Source organism: Cygnus olor, chromosome 27, assembly GCF_009769625.2.
Source record: "Cygnus olor isolate bCygOlo1 chromosome 27, bCygOlo1.pri.v2, whole genome shotgun sequence".
NCBI classification, from domain to species: domain Eukaryota; kingdom Metazoa; phylum Chordata; class Aves; order Anseriformes; family Anatidae; genus Cygnus; species Cygnus olor.
Genome location: NC_049195.1, coordinates 2,054,821 through 2,074,631, shown reverse-complemented (window position 1 = coordinate 2,074,631; position 19,811 = coordinate 2,054,821). Strand labels below are relative to the sequence as shown.

At 41.4% G+C, this 19,811-nt stretch overlaps 1 long non-coding RNA gene across 1 annotated transcript in view; it reads right to left on the bottom strand.

Moving 5' to 3' along the window:
* Window positions 1-19,811, bottom strand: part of LOC121060563 — a 112,132-nt gene that overhangs the window by 34,119 nt on the left and 58,202 nt on the right. The window contains exon 4 of the long non-coding RNA XR_005814863.1: window positions 13,817-14,701. This is a non-coding gene — a long non-coding RNA (uncharacterized LOC121060563). The remainder of the gene's footprint in view (window positions 1-13,816; window positions 14,702-19,811) is intronic.

The following is a 19,811-nucleotide window of genomic DNA, read 5'->3' as shown; positions in this document are numbered from 1 at the left end:
ACTTATTACAGGGCCAGGAAAAAAGATACTAAAAGTAATAATTGCTTTCAAAACAAACAGAAATGTCTGATTCAAAAACTTGAAGTGCGGAGAAAGGGAGTAGAGAATATGCCACAGCTGAAAATAATGCCTTAAATCCCACCATCCTTCAAAGGAAGGAGTCGGTCAAACTCAGCTCTCACCTGCAGGCTTCAAAGTACTTCAAAGAAAGACTCCTCAACACTGCATTTTCAAAGCCCCTGGAAAAATATATTCACCAAAAACCTCAACTATGAAGAAGTCCCTAAGTGCAATCAACTCTGAGCTCTTAGCATACAAGTGACTGTGTTTTCACCCTTTCCTCAGCTACCAGAAGGGCAGAAATCTCAGCGTTCACTCAAACAAGAAAAACAAACAAAGAAAAAAACCCAGCACCAGGTGAGATTCTGATGTTTCACAGAACTTCAGAACTAGGGGGCTAAGAAAACAGCACAAGAGTTTGTATCTCAGAATTACAGAAATGTGCATGCTACTCAAAGATCTGCTTTGCCAAATTGACCAAATTGTGCATTCACTGCCTTTCGAAGGGCTGCATGGGCAAGAAGCTGAGCTTCTTATTTGAGCCTTTCATTAGAGATTTTGAAATTTCAGTCAATAGAGCAACCCAGATTTGCTTAAATTGCATTTACAAATTTGGATCTTAAAGAGCAGTAAGTATAAATGCACTTGTACTTTGCATTTGCTTGGTGTATAGCCAGGGTAAAATTGCAGTAGGAGCTGTGGAGATAATGCATGCAGTTGGAGCACCACGCAGTACCTCTTGTGATACCTGCATATACCATCTTTGGGAAACCTGAACTACACAGCTTGTAAAAGATTAAAAACCAGCTTACCAATGCTTCACGTTTGATACGTAAGAATACAGAAAAACTGCAATCAGATATTCAGACTGAATCTTCAGTCAAGGAAACACTCCTAAGCTGCTTCAGCAATCCGAAGGAACATAACATCCAAAATTAGAGAGAAAAGAAAACAAAGCAACCTAATAATTGTTTTCCCTTCTTCCACCCTTCCTTCCCCGAATAACACTGATTCTACTTCCCTTGTTTGAGTAGATCCTGAAAGCAAGCATTAACTCTCAGGCAATGAGCCTGAATCGGATTGAAATGTATGAGCACAGCCACTCTATTTTTAAGTAAACATTTCTATCCACTACGTGGTAAGGTTTTTTATACAAACTTAAAGAGTTATTGCAGCTTCCTTGAAATACGCAGGCTTTGCATTAATATATCCAAAGACCTCAGAAAATTTTGGGGCCCACAAGTATTAAGCAGTGTTCAGAAAGATGGTGACTTGTGAGACAGGCAGGATTTAGGTAGGTGAGTTATTATATTTGACAGAGCTTTTTATCACCTTTATTTATCAGGAGAGCATTCAAGAGTACACAATAACCTTTGCAGAGCTAGTTAGAAGAAAACCCGCAACGATAGAATTCAAAGGCTAAAATAACGGTATTAGTAGGGTAAGTATTTAATTGGTTACACACTGTTCGAAAGGTGATGGATTTACATCTGTTTTGCTGAGCTCCTACTTTCCTGTATTCTGCAAGAGAGATGGATTGCATTAGGAAGAACCTGGAAGTCTTCCAGAAGAGTACAGGGCAAACACAAAGTTCACTTATTTGCTAGCGAGCCGCTGCTTATTATGTTTCAAGTTGATTAGTAGCAAAAATTAACATTTCATTAAGCCCTCCGACAGGAGACAGGACCCTTTCATTAAACAAAAAAACCCCACATAATTAGCAATAAGCATACATGGACTTCTTTGTGCATGGTTCTTCATATTATTTTTAAACTGATGAAGTTATAACTAAGACTTTTAGTTGCATGCATGTGAAGTAACAGAAAGGCTCGGTATTTCCATGAGTTTCAATGAACTCATGAAAAAGTCCTATCCTCAGTTCACTGGTAAGGTTGAATGCTGTTTAGGATTGCTGACACACTTCATTTATTTAAATTGGGAATTTAAAAAGGAAAAATCTTTTCCTAAAGTGAAACCCAAGCTATCTCCACACATAACCAGTGACATCTTTGTCAGTAGTCTGAAGCCCCTAAGTCTTTCCAAAAATCTCCTGGCAGAGGCCAAACCTCAGCAGGGTGGTGACTCGATAATTTAGTGCGTTTAGTAGACACCCAGAGGTTGAAGGACTCCTTCCATTTCTTGATGTAATCTCTGAACGATGCCTCGGGAACAGGGATGTCAAGGAGACATGTTTTATATCTGCCCGGTTCAAAACAAGTGTGTATTAGCAGGTGTCTCCCTTTTATCCAATTCTTCCCCGCAAGGGCTTATCAATTTTGTAGCAGATTCAGTCACAGTCCATTTCTGTCAGACTTATCAACATGGTAATTCAAATTTTGCAGGTGTGATTACACCTACATGAATACTGATGAGCTGAAAGTCTGACAGGACTTTGAAAAATGTGGACTGATTGCAAACTGCTGCAACCGCTCAGTACATCTTGGCCATGTTAACATGCAACAGGCACGCCACAGGAGATGGAGGACTGAAAAAGAAAAGCACGTCAGCTATGAACTTTCATTTAAGATAGGGACCTAATTTTTATTAGACGGAAAATAACAGAACAACTGCAATTTCTATTCATTTGGGGTGACAGAACACTCAAAGTTTCTGGAAATCCTGCCAGAAGATTTTATTTGAGGCGATGTCGATTTTGGAAAGAGGTAAATAAAAACAGGACCTTGGTCCTAAGTTTTAATGAGTCCCAGAGAACATACACTATTCAGTGTTCGCAATTCAATCAATCATCTGTGTGATCCCCAGTAAGTAAAAAAGGATACGAGGCTAGAATTCCAATGACTCAGAAAACCTGGAGATCTGGGATTGAAAGTTAGTAATTTTCCATGCCAAACATCTTCCTGAGAGAAAGCTACTGTAATGATAAAACCAGGGATAGTGTGAGCATAAGATTTTTTTGTTCCTTTTACAACAGATCGTTTTCAGAGAAAGAGTCAAGAGTAAAAATTTCCAAATGAGAATTGTTGAAACATTTTAAACTGATTGTTCCAAGACATTTGGCAGATACCAAAGATAAACATCTGACTGATGTCAACAAGATAGAAAGAACTAGCAATTCTGATACCTGACAAGATGTATTACATCCGATTGTTGCATCAGCATATTGGTGAAGGCACCCCAGTCGTTTGGAAGCATCTCAGATGGGCACTCAATAGAACAAGTTACTGCCGAAATCAATGCCTGAAGCATTGGAACATGATGCAAAGCTGCTCATCACTTCACCCTAGCTCCGTGGGGACACTTCTTTACACTGACCATCCGTGCTGATATTACATATACCCCATAACTGGTCAACGTGGCACTTGAGGACGTAGTCTAGGATTCAACTTGGTCCTTCTGTACAGAGATAAATTTTGTGTTCTGTAGAACAATATAAACATTTTTAACTAAAAGCAAAGGATAATACACTGGAAAATATCAGAATAAACCCCACCTTCCTGTAAGCAGGGCAGAAACGATTTAGAGAAGCAGTTCAAGTGGCCCAAAATGTTACTGCTGCAAGTGAATCAACTTAAAAGACTGTAATGCACCCTCTTCTTCCTCTCATTTGCACCTTTCCTTATTTTTCTTGTGCAAAATTGATTTCACTGCTTTATCCTCCAAAATAATCAACTCAAATAGGTCAGTTACTCCAGTGCATTTACTGGAGCATTAACATCAACCATTTAACATCAGCTAGGGTTTTGCCACATATTATATTTTAGCAGAAGGAAGAAACTGATAATAATCCACTGTGGACGCTAAAGAAAAAGTGAATTGTATCATCTTAACACATATTTGACGTAATGCCTCTGCGGCCATACTTTGTGTAAGCCTTCCAAGGGTCCTCTGACATTAGCAAAGCAACATACATTACCTAATCTAACATATATTACCTAATCTCTCTTACCATTGCCTTTAGGATGCAGGTCAAGCTTTCAACCGCTGAAAATGCATGGCAACCGCCCAATATCGCCTTCCACACACCACATTCTTAAATGCTTGCTAAACACTCACATGCATGTCGAATGAGAAAGTCTATCAGGACAAGAGACAAAAGTGGAGGGGAAGATGCATTTCCTGAGCTCCCTCTCTTGCTAATCGTTCTTCCATCTTCACTGCAACGTGACAGTCCAAGAATAACACGGTTAGAAATCCAACAGGCAGGAGTGCACGGGATTCAGAAGGGGAAAAAACTTTGCAGAACCTTTGACCAATGCAAACCTCAACCACCTGAACAATTTCAACTCTGATGCAGCAAGCAGAGCCTTGACCCTAACTCAGGCCAGTCCAGCTCCCTCATTTCTGTTCTGCATGTTTGCAAGGCCTTCCAGAAAAGATTGGTTTGCTGTGCTAAAACCAGCCCTAACTCTCGGAAAAGCACAAATAAGTGATAGAGCTAAATCGTAACCCAACTGATTTTTTTTTTTTTTTTACATTTGCATTTAAAATTTTAGCTTTTAGGTGTTTTTTCCCCTCTCAGACCTAGACACAGCAGGAAAGAGGACAGCACATGTAAAAAAAGGGATCCTTGCGCAAGGCTGCCTATCTCAGCAGATAACATTTTGAAAAGACAGTAAAATGATAAGAGCTGGCAACACCTCGTTTAGCACAGGGCTTTGACCTCCCTTGAAGGTTTGAAATTCTACTGTAATAGAATAAAGTGACAGTATTGCAGGTGCCGGATTGTGCTGGCCCAGATTCTGGGCTGCGTGAACCATCTCAAACTCAGCTGAAACAGTGACAAAAGCAGCCTTTGAGTACTCCAAACCAGCTTCTACAATCTTCAACGCTGAAGAAGTAAAAGCTCAAAAAAATAAGAAGTAACAGCTCAAAAAAATAAGAACTAAAAGCTAAAAAAAAAAAAAAAAATTCCCACTGCTGCACTTCCTCTTCGGTGTTCAATGACTCAGAGCTTTCCAGCTTGCTTTCCTCAGTAACCAGCAGAGATTTCTGCCTTTAAATGAGTGGCCACATTTTTGGGGCTTCCAAACAACAACACACTGTCAGTAGCATGATTTGTTCGCCCTGCTGGAAGTTGCACTCCTTCGTATTTTATTTGTTTGGTAGGTTTTGGTGTTCCTTTCTCTCCAAAAATTCCCCGTCAAATTAATCAAAAAAGTAGCAATAAAAAGCAGACAGAAGAAGAAAAATAAGAAACCTGTCTCCTACCCACCTTTTCTGCATATTGTGAGATCGAAGCAAGCAAGTGTTCCTCTCCAGGCAAGTCTCCTGTGGACGAGAACCCATGAAATCATTAGCACTACGGTCATTATGTGAGGTTAGGAACAAAACTCCGCATTACATCTGCCTTTTAAGACCTGTCTGAGGCTAGAATTTGTGGCAAGTTCACTTCAATTAGCTCAAAAGACTGCTTTACAAATCGGGCAGCTTCTCAATGCGCCAAACCATTCGGAAGCGGGTTTGTGGCGGGGCAGAACGACTTCACACAATGAAGCTCCTGCAGATTCTCTGCTCTGCCTCAAGCTCTCAGCCTTGCTTTTGTAAGGTCTTGGACTCCTATCAAGGAGAATGCATCCCAGGCCTACCTCGAAGACAGTTAATTAACACAGTGCCTAACAGAAAGCAGCATTTTTCTTTCTCTTGCTGCAGGTTCATGCTGATATGTTACTGATGCAATAGTTGCCTTACTATTTAGACACGCTGCCTTACAACAGAACTGTTCCCCAGCGGTCATTACAAACGCTGGTTATGAGCCTAATTTTCTCATCCTAGACGCAGAAACCCTATCAGTGGCCTCAGCAGAAGCTCAGACCTTCAACCAGTCCAGCCCAGAAGCATTTGCTGTCCATCCTCAGATAGCAATACCTATCTTTTTCTCTCAACACACACCCTGTAGGTAAGAAGTTGACCTTCAAATTGGTTCTCCCTCCACAAACTATTCATTCAGGTTATTTAGAGATGGTTGAGACAGCTACATGCTTCTCTGGCCTATCTTAAAGGAGTGCTGAGGGTGTTAGCCTGGGGAAAACACTGCCAAGATTTCTAGGAAAGTGAGTTCTGACATCCTTCACTGCTTCGTCCTTTGTAACTGGATGGTCTCAAAAACCAAAAAGCAAAAAATGAAGATGGTCCCACAAAAATCTAGGAGGAACCTCCCCTCGACGCCCACATTTTCCTCCCCATTTGCCTTTATTGACTTGTTTAGGGATTCACAGCATGACTTCAGCTGTCCTTGCAGAAACCCATTCAGCAGCAAGGGAACGGCCAAGGCTTGCCAGTGTTTTTCTGTGCTCACTGACAACTTTCCAAGCTCACAAAAGACAGATGATGGGATTGGCTTACAAAAATCCCAGGACTTCTCTTGTTTCATCTTAAATCCCATTGATATGCAGTGTGAGCAGTCTCCAAACGCACACAGCAAAGCAACAGATCCGTGGGAGGGGAGTACTTATTTCAAAACATGGCTGCAGCAATAATAGACAAAAAAAACACAAGACAATGGAATAAGAACAGCAAATGGATGTACCATTCAAGCGACAGGCCTCTAGCTGTGGGTACACAAAGCAAGCTCGTATGCCAACCAGGTCTTGGAAATACTTGAGTACGTTTTATAGCTATAGGAGACACTGCCGCTAACCTGACACATAACGAAATTCCCCCCTGATTTCTTTAGGACAGGAGCCTGCCTGAAGTCTAATTATCCCTTCTTTTGTCTAACGAGCATAAAGAAACTTGAAGTGTCGTGTCCTTCAGCGGTCTCTCAGCCCGCCTTCTCTACAAAATAGGCACGCTCGCTTTTGCTCTGCAGCACGGCAGATTAACAAGGTATCAACAGGCATTTCTTTAACAGCTCCTCTCAAGGATTGTGGCTAGGCATTTTCCAAGACAGTCCAGCGTAACTATTAATTCATGGAAATGCCCTATGCTTGATTTCACCGGTGTCCTCCAAGTCTCACCTTTTGTTTTAGGAAGTTCGAACAACAGGGAACACAATCCCAAAGGGAAGCCACGTCAGGAGAACACGAGAAAGTTCATTTTAGGCTACCAGGAGACAAACGGGGAAGAAAAAGGGTTGCCCTAGAAAAGCCCTGGCAGCATTGCTCAAAAAGGGCTGGCTTCTGGGGGAAGGAGGAGAGGGTGTTTGGGGTAAAGAGCAGGCTAAAGAAAGGGCTGGGGAAACAAACAAAGAGACCATCTCCCACTGCTCGATTCCTACTGCACTGAAGGAAATGGGAGTTCAGGTATGTGCTGTAAGAAATCTGAATCCAAAGGAAATCTGACCTCATAACCAATTTCTTCTCTGAATGGAAATAACTTGATTAGACCTCAAATTCCAGTTAATAGCTCATGTCAAGCAGAGCAAAGGTAAGTTTTAATTTATCTTGACAAATAACTTACACTTAAGTGACCTTTTTCTGAATGTGCATCATTTTGGCTTCATTTCATACAGTCACAAAAACATATCCTTAAAGAAAATTTTCCCCGAGTGGAGAGATTTTGTCTGCGGGGAAACTCAACAGGTTTTCACACCTGCCCACGAGCCTGCCCAAAGTTCTAATTTTTCGTGCTAACATATTGTAAGGAATAAATTGCTGAAATATCTCATTACACAGGATGGTTCCATCAAACAATTTTCTTGTCATTAAGTGCTCCATAGATGCACTTAATGGGCAGCACTCAGATTGTAGCAGAGAAAGAAAACCAAACCCTTCTAAAAACTAACCCCAAACTAGTTGTTCATTAACTTAAAACATCTCTGTAATAGGCAATTACCGAAAGAGCATTATCTAATGCTGGATATATTTTCACCCAAGGAAAGAATGACTAATCAAGAGTGGTGTCGTTGCTGATATTTGTCTCTGGAAGCTTCACTGATTACAATTCTTCTTCTGCGAAGCCTCTTCCCCTTGGTACGACCGAGAACACAGACGAGACGAGCAGCAGAGACAAAGCACCATGTAGCACCCCGAGGTTTTCTACAGGGACTGCAAATACAGGGAGAACAAATGCTCCTGCTTCTTCAGCATCCATTTTGGAATCCAAACAGAAATACTACTGCAAATACAGTTTCTCGAGTGACATCAAGGCCCAACTAAATATGAGCAGCATCTTTACTCAGCTGTCACAACACGTTTCATTAGCACATTTAGAAAAAGCCTTAAAATATAAAACAAAAAGCAGCTGTAAGAACTGCAAAGATGCCTGGGTGGGAGGATTGTATTTCCCAAATCTACCTGTTTTTCCCCCAGGAATCTGATACGTAAAGACCTAAAAGATTCACATGTTTAGGCCCCATTTCTTCTGCTTAGGGAAAACATTAAGCATAGGAGTAACTGTAAAATCCCAGTAAAGGTTATGGATCTAGAGCAGAAATGCTCTTCCAACAATAAGTCGCTCAATGAATTATTCTGTATTGTCATCTTCATAATACCAAGGGCTCTGAGCTTTTATTAAATCACAAAATGAGGTCTTATTGCTTTTATTAAAGTGTCACCTAGAAATTCCAGCTGCAGGCCAGTAACCCATAATGAAAGGTCCAATACAAACATTAAAAAAAAGAAAAACTTCTCAGAGAAACAAAACTGAAGGCAGTCTTAGTTTTATTTTTATCCTAGCCTTTAACAAAAGCCACTATCCTTTAACAAGGACCCTCTCTCTTTAGGGTTAATACAGTGGTGGCGTTTTGTACCAAAAGGAGCTGACTTCAAAATCCTTCACACAATTGCACTTCGCTCTGTTATCCGCCGGGTCCGCACAAATAAATAAAAGATCCCCTTCCCTGATGAGTTTTTCAAAGCTGTTTTGCGACGTGTAAGCACCTGACAGGCCTGATCAGCTTTTCATGCGGACACGAGCCACGTTCGCCCCTTGCACAGCTCAGCAGCGCTCCAACAAACCCCACAGAACAGACATTGGTAGCAGGGCCGCGCTCGCCTGACCTACTTAGTGCCGTCTCAGGGCCAAAACTCAGCGCTGCCCATCCTTGTTCTTTCCACCAGGTAACACCTCTTCGTATTCCTCAGGAGATAACGGCAAACAGAGTGGCTACGAGGCCGGTTCAAAGCGCCGCCGCCACACATCCAGCCTCCTTTCTTGCCTTTCAGCGCAATGAGATCAGTACAAAAGGGCCTTGGTATTCTAAGCCGCCGTGCCAACTTAAATTACCTTAATCTAAAACCATGCCTGCTCTAAAATCTCTCCTCTTTCTTAGTAATACTAATAAGGAGCCAAACTGCACGGACACTGTGGAGACAGAGTTTTAGATTTAATACTGTACGTTTAAATTAAATGGGCCTAACACACTGCTTTCTTTTCCTTTTCAAGTCCCATCTTTCATCTCCAGATCCTATAGTTGTTTCAGCCTTGATAGAGTTAGAAAAATTGACAGCTCAAATATATAAATATTTTAAACATGCAAGGCAAGTCTAGGTCTCGAGGGAAATATCCGAGCTTTTCCAATATTCACATCTGATTATTTATGCAGTTAAATAAGAAAGGAAATTGCTAACAAATCTACGCACCGGTTTGGCACGCTGTTCCAGTTTGCCTTTTCCTGCTCTCCTCCCAAAATTACCAGCTGATTAGGAGTGAGGAAGAGGAGCCTCGTTTTACATACCGGAGTGAGACTTTGACACCGGTTTTCCTAACTCACAGCTCTGCCAAAGACATCAGCCAAAATCTTGGACAAGTCACCGGCCCAGTATTTCCCCTCCATAAAAACAGGAAACAGCGATGTTTCCTTTGCCAACTGGTTTCTGCCATCTACTTCCTTTCTGCTTCATGGTGGCTTTGCTTGCTTTACTTTGACACATTGGGCCAGGAGGTGGAGGGAAGCAACCTTTTAAACCTGTTTCTGGAACACTTTTTGTCCTGTATACAAATAAACCAAGCTGAGAGCTATAGAGAAGGCCTGTAAGCCACTGACACTTACCTTTATTAACGCTAGAAATTACGTGCAGATCAGCCTAAATGCCTCTGTTTAAATAACACAAGTGGTGGCTGTGTGCTTGGGATCTCTCTATTTCCATTAAATTTGTGTCAGCTCCTTCTCCCTTGAACAACACTTTACCCTTATCACTAGATTCGCCTAGAAGTTCTGTATATATTTTGTGCGAAGAAATTTTGCCTCAATCACTTAAAAATTAGTCCTTTCTTCCCCTTGAATACTTATCTGCTCATGTTTATGAATAAGTTACAGCTACGAAGAATTTACTGGCATCAGTGAGTGCCTTCTGCTTATGTTGTTATTCTTTTCAGATCTTCGTATTCTCTCTATTTGAAACATTTGTTCTGTAGTTTTGCAACTAGCAAGGAAATAAATTGGAGGGAATGTAAGCAGATGAATATATGCCCATATTAATCTCAGCCACTTCAGAAGCAATACAATAGCACTTTGGTGCTTACATCAAGATTGCTTCTAGACTTCATCTTGAAACTACTCCTGGAGCAACTTACCCTGTTATTGTCCCCTGCTGCTACCACTGAACAGTAAGAAGCTTTCACCTTGCCGAAAGTATCCTTAAAGCAGAACTATCTTGGAAGTGCTGCTTACACAGTTCAGTGAGCAGCCAGCTAACTTCGTTTAACTCATCTCTTTAGTTGCCTAACCACGTACCAAGGCAGACAACATACCCACAACTGCTGTCAATTCTAGGACGGGGTCTTTGCATGCCTGAGGAGGTAGTGACATCTCAAACAGCCTAACCACTACGACCATAACCATGTCCTTCACTGCAACATTTGATGCTCCACTACACACACATGCAGGTGAATAAGCACTGAGCTACCAATGATTTCAGCAGGGCCAGAGTATGATGCTCAGCAGGTCTGAGAACCAAACTCAAGAATTGGTGTCATTATGTACGAGGAGATATTGATTACTAACAAAGGACAATTGGGTCCTGTTTAAAGTGGCATCCTTGGTCTGAGAAACTCCCAGTTAAAGATGAAGAAGAGACTTAAGATAGGCTGCTGAGAGATGACAACTGTGTAGGCTGAGATCGTGCATTGGGAGGGGAACTGCAGAAGTTACTTTTCCAGAAAAGATGGGCCAGACAAAGGGCTTTATAGTGGAGATCAGGAAAATCAACGTTCTGTCACTACATCATTAAACTGATGTTTTGAACTCACTTTCAGAAGTTTAACTTATGGACACTTGCATTTCATTTTTCATATAGAATACATGCAAGAATGGGAAAATTCATACTCTTCCAATTTCTTAGCTAATATGATTTTATTTTTATCTCAGACCTTCTGCACACATTCTTCAGCAATTCAGGTACCTAGCTACCAAACTGCCAATGTGCTTGGACCATTACATGCAAAAGAACACACACACACAAATACTCAACATGGAAGAACCACCTCCACTGTCTGTACACCAACTCCATTTACTTTGAGACCTACATGTTCACAGCAACCAAGGACCTAGTCTGTATTTAGTAAGATTATCTTCCAGTCAACAAATTCATGGTGGTCTACTACAGGCATGAAGACAATTTTCATCTTTTGACTTCAATCATGTAGAATTTAAACCTAATTAAAAGTAACTGAGAGCATCAAACTCAAGCTTGGCTTTTTATTTCTCTTGTACTCTGACAGAAACACAAAAATAACGCCAAAGAACTGAATCAGCTCGGTAGTTTTAGAAGTTAGAATTACTTCCATTTGCCAGTTTTACTGGTACGTATTAGGTATGTTCCATAACTTTTAATAATGCATTTTTTTTTGACTATATTTATCAGGATGTCAGAAGGTAACAGGTTGAATTCATTATGATGCAAACCTGACACCTGAATAGAAACGTTGAAGGATTCTGCCCTTTAAAATTTCAGGAAAATAGCAGCAAATTAGAACTGACAGGATGTTACTTTGATCTGACAATCATGACTGTAATTCACATTGAATATTGAATATCAGTTCCCTTTTAGTTCCAAGAAGAGTGGATACAAACTATGCAGTTTGTGCATCTCATCATGTAACAACTGACAACACCAATAAGCTTTCTTAAAGTAGAGCTGCTTGGAAGAACTATGTATTATTTTGCTTTATTTTGACACCCACACACTCGACAGAATATATCTGAAGATATATTAAGAATCATGTGCATGGGCAAAGATTGTAATCTGTCACTCACTATATGAAACCATCTTCTATATAAATACTTCTCTTGCTGATGCAACAAAAGGAAGTGGGTTGAAGCAAGAAGAATTTTCTATTTGCAGTTTCTATATTCTGTGTATTTTATACCAGGTTGTTTTCAGTTAACAGATAAGCGATAACTCTATGCAGTGTTACATTATCAAAAAGTGAAATGCCATTTTCTTTTTATTAAAAAATCCCGAAATCTGCCCTCCTGTTCAGTTGAGTAGAGGAAAAATATTACCAGTAGAGCTACCACAATTTCAGGGACTAAAGCAGGCTTTAAAGTTATTAAATTCTTCACAGGTAGGAGCTAGATGAAGTTTTGGAAATGACATCTTGGTATTCTCCATCCAACAGACCAAGTACATATTAAGTCATTGAATGCTGTGATTTATATTCCCTTAAAAACAAAGGAACAAAAACATACATGTGTGCACACTGGGATTATACATCCCAGCTTTGATACTTACTTTTTTGTTAGAAAATCCCCTACACACGCTCTAATTCTCTTCAGGTTTGTCTGCTATTGCCATTATCAGGATACTATCACTTTCTGCCCTCTCCAAGGGTTTCGTTGATGAACCCAGATAACTGGAAATCCATCAACAAACCTTCGAACAGCGTTCCTTCAATTTACGGAAAGGATGGGCTGCACACATGAAGATTAACAGGAATTAGTGGGACAACTCAAGGGACCAGTTTGCACAATCCAGTTGTCTCCAAAGCCTTGAGCATATTTTAATTCAGTAAAACCCAGAGTCCCATAGAAAAAAAAAGGATCAAAGGATCACAGCAACACAGTAACACTTTGGGCAAGTCGCAGTAAATACCTATGCTATTCAATGAAATTTTACTCTGCCAGATGGGTGACTTATCACAGCCATAAAATAGTTTAACGTTATCCCCTATCTCACAGTGTCATTCTTACCAGCGCAACATTACTCTGAACTGCTACAGCGATGATCCACTATCATTTGATGCTTTCAGCCACTATGCAAACATTCTGTGGGAGAACCCACACAACCAGCTCCAGTATCTACACAAAATTGTGTCCACACCAGGCCCTCACTACTTGAGAGATGTCTACACATGAAGATCAAATCTACTGCAAATTACCTGGTAGAAATAATGTTCTCAAAAGCAAAAGTCACTCACTGGACACATTCCTGGGCAACCTGCTCTAGGTGACCCTGCTCAAGCAGGGAGGCTGAGCTACATGAGCTCGAGAGGTCCCTTCCAACCTCAACAGCGCGATGATTCTGAAACACAATTTTAGTGACAACTGGACAAGATCAGACAAGCAGCTAAAACCTTCAGTTTTCCACCAGATTTGACTACTTCATTTCAGTAAGCGTTGGAAATGAAAATGATGATTCCATGCAAAAGGTAAGCAGTCTGCATTAAATGACTCCTTAAACGTCCAAAGTTCAGGAGTTAAATAGGCAGCTCCAAGGTCATTATGGAGCTTCATTCCACTGAAGACGTTAGGGGCTCTAAAAATAACACTGAGCAACGCTTCCATCACACTTTAAATCTTCAAAGTACGTACAGACAGTCATTTACTAAATGCTAAACCAATTTTTTTTTTCCTCTCTGTACGCTGTCATAATTTCACATAGGAAAAAAATGGCATGGAAAGCCATATACTTACTGCCACAACTTGTGCTTCTCATAAGTTCAGCAGGCACAGGATCATTCAGGATATGGACAGGGTTACAGGGCAGCTTTCGGATGTCTGATGAAGGAGGCAATGCTAGTTATAGCCACCAGGGTGCTTGCTAGTTGAAACCTCAGGGTATCTCCACAAAAGTTCTGAAGCTTTAATTCCAGCTGAGGCAATGATGCTCCTGCCGTTGTCAGCTCTTTCCGAACATTACTATGAGATTTTCAGATGCACCTGGACTGACTCAGCAGTTACAGTCAGCCCAAGACTAAGTCTAGTCCTATTTAAGGAAAATAATGCTTGTGGATTCCAGTTTTGTCCCTTGGGTTGGTGAAATAGTAGTCATTTCTCCCCACAACAGGGAAAAGACATCTTCCAGCTAACAGGTTCCTCTCCTGGGAAGAAAAATATGCCTTCTGGCCTTCATGCAACTCTCTGGCTTCTTCTTCCTCGATGTGCTAGGAAATCATTCACTGGTTGCCAAGGTACTGACAAGGAACAGAGCAGGTACCACACCAGACAACACAAACATCTCCGTGGCTCCTGAGGGCTTATATATTCCATCACTGACCCGAACTGGTCGGGAGCATGAAGACATTACAGTGTGCGATCAGCGAGGATGACAGGTCCTTTTCAAAGACTTCATCAACAGAGAGCAACAACACTGATCTGGACAGAAATTCTATGATCTTCTCATTTTTTATCAAGATACAGATAACTCCACTTGAATAAGTAAAGCCCATATCATAGCGTGAAGCAACCTCTAATAATTTCCCCAAATTAACAGCACTGCTTCTCCATACCTCCATATCTTCCTGGTAATTGAGAAGCCGCAAACATTAAAATTGCTTTGATGATCTTGCTGTACAGCTCCTGAAAAACAGAACAAACGCGAAATTCACTACGTTACTGCAACTGGCAGATGTTACCATTAAAACATTCCCACTTATTTACAAGGGGACAATTACATGAAGCAGGAAAAGCAGTAAAGAGCCTTCATTAATCAAAAATTATTTGTCATCTTGGAGCATAACTTTGTCACATTCAGCTACAGAGCAGAAAGCCTTTCGTGAGAAAATGCCTTAATACAGTTGTTTTAAGACAGCTGCAACATTTGGACCTTCCAGCATTATTTCTCCTCTGCACAACACTTCTCAAAGAAAAGCCATCACCCTCCATTTGCAACACATGACAAGCAGCCATCTACACAATGTAGTTTATGTCATTATCTCTTATTTCTTGATAGATTACATTCTTACACCAGGGCACATCAAGCAGCTTTGTCAGCTAACGGCAAGCAGTAGCATGATATGTTCTTGCAGTCCATGAAGCCATGTTAAAATAAATGCTTTGGGTTTCAAGCCTTAAAAGCACCGCATCTCCCTCTAGTGCCTGCTCTGCTACTGGATCATGATCTACTACTGCTGCCAAGCAGTGGATCCCCTTTTCTCTTAAAGGTTTGGAAGGGGCAGGATTCAGAACTTGTAGAATAAAACAACTCAAGATCCTTGCCCAAGGGACAGGGGCAGTCAAATCCTTTGCGCTGCCTATGTAGGCTACAGTTATGGTGGCAGAGCACACCCCCAAAAAGTCACTTTCAGAAGCAAGGATCTGAAAACTGAGAAATAATAGCTTTGATGTTGTCCAATACACCCTTAAGTTAGCTGCACTGCACTGATTGCTTCCATCTCCCATGATCATATTCTTTCCTCTCCCTTACTTTCCCCAGATGTAGGGACCATAATGAATAAAGCAAGCTCTCACTTAACCAAGAGCTATTCAACACTTTGTCATCTCCTTCGGTGTTCAGCGAGAGGTCCTATACCTTATTTACAGCGTATTACTCTAAACCTTCCCTGAAGATACAATTAAGCTCCTCACAGGGTTTTTTTTATTGCTCCCAGCACTCTATTCTTTAGTTTTTTCAGAAACAATTTATTTTTCACAGCATCTCTAAGAGATAAAAGCCATAATGTCCAGATGACAGACAGCAAACTGAGAGAAAGAGGTCCTTTATGGTCAAGGGAGACCACTAACTTCAGGTGTTTCATTTCCAGCGCCTAGAATCTGATATAGACAACTACACATGTTCAGATCAGGGGTTTCCATTGTTTTCAAGCGAGTGCTGTTCCAACTGCTCAGCAGTTCTGTGCTTTAATATGCAGACCAATCATGTTTTTATTGTAATGGTTGCAAGCATATGAATGAAACTACATGCATCAGGAGAGGAATCTTTTGTAACATTAGTTCTCCCCCAGCCAGTAGGTTTGCTTACAGGCAGGCCAACTCCCCAAAGCAATTTATTTCAATCAGTAAGGGCACTGCTGTAAGATAAAATTCATCACTACAAAGAGATACAAGGACAGCTCCTATAAGCAATTTAGATCCTATTTTTGTAGTTTTAAATAGCACCTAGAACACGTGATGACACGTAAGACAGAATTTCATTTGTGCGCTCTATTATGCTCTTTTCCATTCAATATTCACGTTTCCTGTTGTCTCTCAATACAAAACTGAAGTGTTCTTAAACAGTTGCTAATTGTAGTGCATATTTAAACAATAACCTACTGAACTGTTTGCCCTCCCGGTGGATATAATCAGGTAAGACCAATTTGCATCTGCAAATGCAGGTATACAGATTACACTGCACCTGAAAGTGAAGGAAAGCACAAAAAACAATCATCAGCAGGTTCTGACAATAATCTAGAGAGGCTGGACAAAGCAAGCAGCCATTACCCAAAATGTTTAATAACCCTACACAATTAGTAAGTGTGCTTAAGAAAACAACTATTTCTGTTCCCAGGGCAGCGGGTGCGGAACAATCCTTTGCTTTCCTATCTTATTCAAGATATTATTACCACATGAAAATCCAGCTTTTCAGAACAAAGACACTGACTACCAAGTCAACAGAAAAGCTATTTCCAACATCCAGTCATTACCCAGTCAGAGCAGCTTCCCCTAAAAGCCAGATCCCATTGTGCACAGTAGCGCAGATGCACAAAGCAGGTACAAGCTCTGTTCAAAATAGCATACGTTTAACTGAACCAAACCAGGCAGAAAGAGACAGGGCCCTATTTTGCACAAAAGAGGTTGAAAGACTAAATAATTTGTCCTGAATTACAAGAAAGTATATGGGTGGCAGAGGTCAAGTTTCAAACCCTCATATCAAGCCCCTAAACTATGCTATCCCTCTTAGCCTTTCAATCGACAAAACCAGAGCTGGTTGTACACATGCATACTGGAGCACTCCACACAGGATGTTGTCCTGATAAAACTATCAGCACTAAGAAGCAGAAAATGCTGGAAAAAGCATCATTGGGAAATACTGACAGAGCTAAAGCAACTTGGATTACTATTACACTGAGTACATCTTCACAGACTTCCTGTGGGAGAGTTACTTGTGTGAGATTCACTTTTTGTGCAGTTTAAGATTCCTGTTCACACACATCCTAATTCCAAAGAACTAGCATAAGAGAGGATAGCAGCCCTGGGTTCCAGTACTAAACAGCTTTTGCTGTGAAATCATCTCCCTTCAACAAGATTTTCTACAATTTTCTGTATCTCTTCATAAATACAGAGTTTATTCAGATGCGTACAAGACTCACTCCTGCAATCTAGTGCTCCATTGAGCTCTAACCAGGAAGCTCTTTTCTATCCGCTTCTTATGCTCCACCTATCCTAACCATGAATTTAGTTATTTAGAGCCTCTTTTCCTTCCAACTTGCAGGCCCACAAGTATAATACAGTAACAAACAGCACCCTGCTCATCCAGTGTCCTCAGAAATCAATATCCTCATCACCTTGAAGATGACAACTCTGTCTTATGGACTCTAGCAGCATTCTAATATTCTTAGCTCCATGCAACATGATGAATACCTTGAATGATAATGTGAGATCTACTGATATGGCAACAACATGGAGGGAGCATAGGCCAGCATCTGTCAGCATACACTCTACTATGTTGTACAAATAGGAGGGAGAAATAGGAGGATTAAGTTATTCTTTAATTTAAACAGCTTGTTCCTCAGCAACACACTTGGCAACAGTTTTCCCCCTACTAGAAATAGAACCAAAACTTTTGCTATTGCTACTTTCCGGTAAGGTGACTTCACAGACATTCACAGATCATTGATCTTCGTCCAAATTAACAACGTGAATGTGGTTGCAATCCACCGTGCTGTATTTCTGTATAAAACCGCTTCAAGAAGGCAGCAAGTCAAACATCATAACTGAGATCACCAACATTCACACGCCAACATCCACAGACAAAAGGGAAGATGGCTCCACACTTCAGGCTTCGTTTCTGTAAATCCCCTAACCAGAAGGAAGAGACAGGTCTGTGGCTCAGCCGAAGGAGTTAACCTCTGCTCCCCAAGCTTCCTTGGATCTAAAATCACAGAATGGTTGGAACTTGCAGCTCGGAAACATTTAGCTCTGCACATGTTTGTAAAACTGCATTAACGTCTCATTCACAGTATCGCAGGAGAGGCGTAAAAACAGCATTCAGAACAGTAATCACTTCACACCATCTGCAGAGCTGATGTTAAGGGAACTCTGGACAAAACCACTCCTCCACAGCTAATGCAAAGACAGCTGCGTTTCTTGCATTACATTGCACCTGCTTCCAATTCACAACATTTGCACATGAGGTGAGGTCTGGCTTGCAGGCCATGAATTTGATCGTCAATTTTAGTTTGGTATAAAAATGAACGAGCTCTGCTGCAAAGTGGAACAAAACTGGGTTCACCAAAGAATCATTTAATGCACGATTGAAAAAAACTCCTACAATCTTCAGCCTCTTGGACCCCCAAGACTATCAGCACAGTGGATACAGTATTCCCATTCAGCCTGCGATGCTTCCAACCTCGTCTCATGCCATTAGGCTGGAACAAACTAGCCAGCTGGGAAAGCAGCAAAGAAGGACCAGGACAAAGGAGAAAAGCCACATTCCTCCTTGTAACATTGCTCCTAGTACTGGTGGAAATAATTTGTGCGAGGCAAAATGGAACAAATCACAGTAAATCGCATCGTAGACTAGCATCTTCTGGTTCAAATCCATTCCATTATGCTCTGCTCCTCGGCATTAAAACCTCAGCAGCAGCATGTTTTAACCCAACTATGAGTTGCAGCACTTTGCTAGCAGGGCCTCCTCCCTCCATTCCATTTGCGCAGTTACTCACTGCTCTTAGTTTGCGGGGCGGTTTGACTAACATACCTGAGAGCTGCTCGGAGACCAGGTAGGCTTGGCCTCCTCCAGTAACGAGCACTCCTCTCTGAGCTGCCATTTCCCCCTCAGAACAAAGCCCCGTTTTCAGCCTCGCATGTTAAGTAGCAACTGGAATTTCAGTCTCTACAGATGGGGTTTATTCAACTTTTTTCATCCCATATGGATCCACACGTGCGCTACACGAAATCAGAACACCGGTTGGCTTAGCAGAGAAGCTGAAGCACTCCTTCACCACTAGAAACAGGCCTTAGCATACGGGATTCAGGCTGCCTCTGCCAAATGCTATTCCACAGAGGAAAACAGATGGTTCTGAGGGCTTCTCCTAACCCCCCTCCACCTACCAGTACTGCCATCGCCCTCCCGCGTCCCAGGTGCAACCATCACCTCCCAGCTTTTATACATCAGACTAAAATGCTACTCAGCCAAGTTGGTCTAAAGTACAGATGAAAGCTTAATTCTGGTAGTTTAGTTCTCCTTCCTGCATTCTTTCAGTCCTCAGATGTTGTTCTCCTCTCCCGAAGCCACCCCCGCCCAGCTCCCACCACTTTCCTCTTTCAGCAGCACTGCTGATAAAAACAAATGTTTATTCTAAGTTCATCAGCTGAGAGCTCTAAACCATTTACATTGGAGGTGGGAGGAAGGGGAAGACTCAGGGTCTCACAGGGCAAATTGTTCAGCTTGCAGTCTCAGGGAAGCATTGCTTCCCCCATAACTCCACATCACCACAGCCACGTTCACCTGTCATGGCTTGGGACT